A 5024-nucleotide genomic window follows, 5' to 3' on the forward strand; every position below is an offset into this window, starting at 1 on the left:
CTTTTAATAAAATTTCATTTTGAAATCATTAAAAAATATAATTTATACAATCTTGTTATAAAAGAAATAAATTTGTAATTCAAAATGATGAAAATCATTGTCAATTTAATTTTTGGATTTTAAAACTAAAGGAGATAACTCTGGGATATGAACACGATTACTCAGAGATTGTTGCAAACGTTTTTCGAACATTCTGATGTTTATCATTCCAAACATTTGAATTGATATATTCATAGATGAGAGGAGAATTCTAAATATACATGTAAAATTCGTCAAAGTGTTCAAAATATAGATTTTATAAGGCTGAATTTGGACACGAGAAGCATTTTTGTATTACATGTAACTGACGATCTATTGATGTAGTACTTATTCATACACTCCTAATTGAAACTGGTAGATTTTTTTTAGTATAGAATGAATTGAGTGAAAGAATGTATACTCTGCGGAATTTAGGACAACTGGGTTATGAGCTCCATTACATGTATTTTCTCAACCCTGATTTCTTTAAACAATTGCAAGTGCTCAACCTTCCAATAAATGTGGGAATAAGGTTGAAAGATATGAGACTGTGTTATCTGGATGTGCAATAATAAAATATGACTACTTAATGGGATGTAATGTGTAAAATTCGGATTAATTGGTTACAAAATATCATAAATATCCAACTATTTTTGACTTCGGTAGGTTGACGATATAACCAAAATTCAAAGTATAACTTCGTAAATATATTGCATGATGGTCATGCTTGTTGCATTTTACATTTCACTCTTGAAAATGTTGCTCTTTCAGTAATTTTTACTCGGTAAAGAATGGTATAAAGTTACTCGATATCCATTCATGCATTACATGTACATAATATAATTTTAAAAATGTTCTGTTATTCATAGTTACATATTTACTTATTTTTATTATGTTCTCCGATTCAAGTTTTCTTGACCTTTTCTATTCAAGATGAATTCTGAATTTACAGGTAAAGTACTAGTATTTTAAGAAATGTCCCCCTTGGGCCACCTTACGTAAACAATACTCCCACGCAGATTAAATTCTATGGCAGAATGCATGCGGAATTAGGCTCGGAATTCTTCGAATACTGACACAAAGGTATGCATATGCCCTATTCTTTATTACATGTACTATTTTGGTGGTTAACTGTCCTGTATTTTTACCCTGTTTAAAATATGTACAATTTAACTTTTTTTGCGCCGCTGATAAAGTGCATGTTTATTTAAGTTTGATGGTTAATCAAAAACATTCCGGGCCAGTATACTAGATGGTATCCCTCCTGCTGGGGTGGGGATAAGGGCTTCATAGATTCCGGGTTGGTGTCTTTCTGAAACATTATAAACCGCTACCCTTTTCTTATGAAAGCTTAAATTAAGATGTATGGCATTTGCCATATATGTATATACATATGTATACCCTTTGGAAACTGAAAGCAGATAGACTCATTATAAACTGACCGGGCGTCTTCTTTCAAAAATGAATTTCATATACATGTATATCAAATATTTTTTTTCCAATTCTACAATAAAGATTTACTTTTAAAATAAATTAATGTTATCCATCTATTTTAGTAACACATACATTATCCAAATTTTAATACATGTACTCTCTTGATCTCCATCGTCGCTGCCACCTGTGTTCGAATCTTATTTCGTTTGACGAATACCTTTCATTGGTGTCTATAGCTATCTGTACCATTTTCCTTGGAACTGTTCGTAGACGTGTGCATTGTCGGATCGAGGAGTATGTGCTGGACTTGTTCCAACAATAAGCCAATTGATTACAGACACATGCAATACTACAGCACCTGCGTGAACGTGTATCTCGCTATAAAAAATAAACTAGATTCGTGCAGATATTTGTTTGCACTACCCATGGTCACTCTATCGGAGGTTGAAATGAAATATAAACCTATACACTATGACAAAATAATTATTGCAAAAAATTGACCCCTTCCTTTGTGATGAGAATAATCAACATTTACAATGGTCGTTGGGAGATGCCGGTTGTTGAACTCCAATTAAGAGAGTGTTTGTATTGCTATTCGCTGGTACCAGAAACATTCTTTTCATAGAACTTGAAATAAATCAAACTAATTTCACACTTTTACATGTCTCATTATATTCATTAAAAGACACCTTTGAAATTATAATTAAAAAGGCATCTTTGAAATGATATACAATAATAAAGCAGTACTTTATGAACCAATACTCTAAAACTGTTTACATGTACACTGTATAATGTACACGATTTGCTTTTGCAGTTCCTTTCCATCTTCGAGAGCCAAGGGTTTTCGGTCCACTCCGCTCCTCATAAACCCTTGGCCGTGTTTTCATAATGAAATCAGCCAAGGGTTTATGGGGAGCGGAGTGGACCGAAAACCCTTGGCTATAGCGAAGATGTTGCTTTCAAGCAGAGCTGCAAAAGAAGAGCGTGTAAACTAGATTTATACATATGCACGACATGCCTGCAAGCACATGCTCTATATCAGTCTGGAAAGCAGACGTAATTAACTGACCAAGCTATATATACAATACGAAATTATCTGTCACAATGTGATAGCAGGTATGGTGCATTCCGAGCTATATTAGAATCTGCAGATTTTATTATTTTATTTATGGAATTCGAAAAATCATGGACTTTTCCCGAAAAGGGAGTGGTTGGAGAGGGTTTTAAAGGCTACCCAGTACTAAGTGGAATTGTCTCCTTCCCCCCCCCTTCCGGCGACAGAATCGGCTATTTCATTATGATTTTATTTTTGTAAATCTATGCTCTATTATTCATACATGTATCCACAGAATCCATTAACCATGGCAGGGATATCAAAGAGAGTCAACCAGTGGCAGAAATTCTTTGACGAACACGAAGAAAAACAGAAAATAAACCCCTTCTCTGAATGGGAGGGGGCCTCACATCGTCAGAAACTGGACAAAAATGACCCTAATTACGGGCGTCCCGTGGAGGGATCTATGACAGAATATAGGGGTCAAAAGGCCGGAGAACTCATCAGCGGAGAAATCGTGGAACTGTGTCACGTGATCTCTGATCTTGGACAAAAGAACGCGGATGGAACATTCAGTATATCTTTTGGAAATCTATTCGAAGCATACACAACCATATCAAACAAACTGGTGGGGATGTTAATGCGTGCACGGAAACAAAAATTATTAACTTTTCCTGGAGAAATGTTATTTCAGAGACGAGATGATGACGTTACAGTTACTTTATTTAAAATTCCGTATACCACGTGATTAATATTTAAAAATAATTTATTTTAAGTGTTTAATAAATAAAAATTTTTTTTGACATTTTGAAGTGTTGTTAATTTAATTTTTTTCACATTCAAAAGTTATCCTACTTTATATTCATGCAGTATAACATTCCTCTGTCTCCTGAAAGTGGAACTGATTCAGTATACAAGAACATGCTTCGAGTACCATCCAGTTTAATCCGAGGCTGGTTACTAACAAATAATTGAATGAAACAGGGATTTCAACAATCTCATCAAGTCAGTACATCTCAATTTCTACATGATGACCTTGTTTACAAATACAACGTTGTATTATATTACTTTGGTGACAGTTGTTTGGGTCATTTATTATATTAATATTGATTATGAAATACACTGTACTCTGTTTACCTGATTAAAACATAGGGCTCACACAGATGTGATTGTTTGAAAGGGGCTGATTTCTTCAATAAAGCACCTGATCAGCCTCTGGTAAAGTTCACAGGAATCTGTGTCTTTGACCTAATCACAGATTGTGTACAGATTTATGATCACTGTGCTAAATGGAATATTTGGTTTATTCACTTTTAAGTATTAAATTGGGTTTCAAATATCATAAAAAAAGTTATTTTTCATAACCAGACATTAAAAAGACCTTGAAATAAAAGGAAAGGAGAATAAAAAAATCCTATTAAGTATTTTGAAATCTTTTATTGCATATTGCATTAAAACAAACAAGTGCTACAAAAAATATCTTTTCCATTGGAAATACGATATACACTTCAGTGCTAAAAAAAGTCAACAATTGAAAGCTGAAAGAAAATATTGCTCAATGACGGTACATCATTACACAATATTATACTGTAAAGGTATTTCACATGAATGAAAGATTGTAGTGCACCCCATATTTTCACTTTAATCAAATAATACATGTATACATCTAATGTTTTCAATTATCTTTCACACATTCAAAAATGCAATTATGGAAACACAGCTTAAGTAACTGAAGCTTTGTTCCACACAAGCCTTCACTTTTAAAATACTATATAACAATCATACTTAAAGAACTTCACTTATTTTTCATTGCAATATCCTGCTGATGTTGAATCGTTTCGTAAAACTTTCTTTTAACTTCCTGTTGTTTTTTGTAATCTTCACTGCTCCTCAATCGTTTGTTTTTGGCCGCGGCTTCTTTGTCACCCTCCTCTTTGATCTTCATGAAGGTTTTCATGGAGTTATCATCATCGGGCCGAGGCCCGCGAAAGTTAGCCCATTTATCTAGCTGACCATGCTTCTGGGTTTCCTGAGTAAGTAAAACAAAATATAATGTTCCACTGAATAGCTCATTCATACTTGATGTAGATAACATAGAATAAAAGGTCATTTACAAAGAAGATAAGTTACAAATTCTCACATTTTGCTTGTCATACATATATTCAGTATATTAGTGAGAAAAGCTAGATCCTTGCCTTAAACATTACAGGAAGCGAAGCTGTAAATAAATATGATTGTTTAACAAACACTGACTTACTTTTTGAAGTTGTTGTAATGTTTTTACTTCTCCAATTTCTTCAAAAAATTTCTGGGTTTCTCTATCTGACAGAAGCTAAAAGTTAAGGGAACAAATAATTTCTTATATAATATCAGAAAGAAGTAAATAATGTAATAGGAAAAATGTGAATAAACAAATAAATAGCAGAGTCTGACTTGTATATTTGAAATCTGAGAGAAGAAAGAAAGAAAATTTTGCATTTTGACTCATACACTACCAGAACTCTTAAAAACACCCTAC

The 5024-nt window shown here is 33.2% G+C and overlaps 1 long non-coding RNA gene across 1 annotated transcript; it reads right to left on the reverse strand.

Moving 5' to 3' along the window:
- Window positions 1-3923: 3923 nt before the first annotated feature.
- Window positions 3924-4842, reverse strand: LOC134233565 (uncharacterized). The gene is made up of 2 exons (XR_009985028.1): window positions 4764-4842; window positions 3924-4535 (listed from the first exon to the last, which is right to left on the reverse strand). It is a non-coding gene; the product is annotated as an uncharacterized LOC134233565 (long non-coding RNA).
- Between the last annotated feature and the right edge of the window lie 182 nt (window positions 4843-5024).

This window comes from Saccostrea cucullata, unplaced genomic scaffold (assembly GCF_032062105.1).
Source record: "Saccostrea cucullata isolate Sc308-1 unplaced genomic scaffold, CSIRO_AGI_Scuc_v1 ctg23370, whole genome shotgun sequence".
Taxonomy (NCBI): Eukaryota; Metazoa; Mollusca; class Bivalvia; order Ostreida; family Ostreidae; genus Saccostrea; species Saccostrea cuccullata.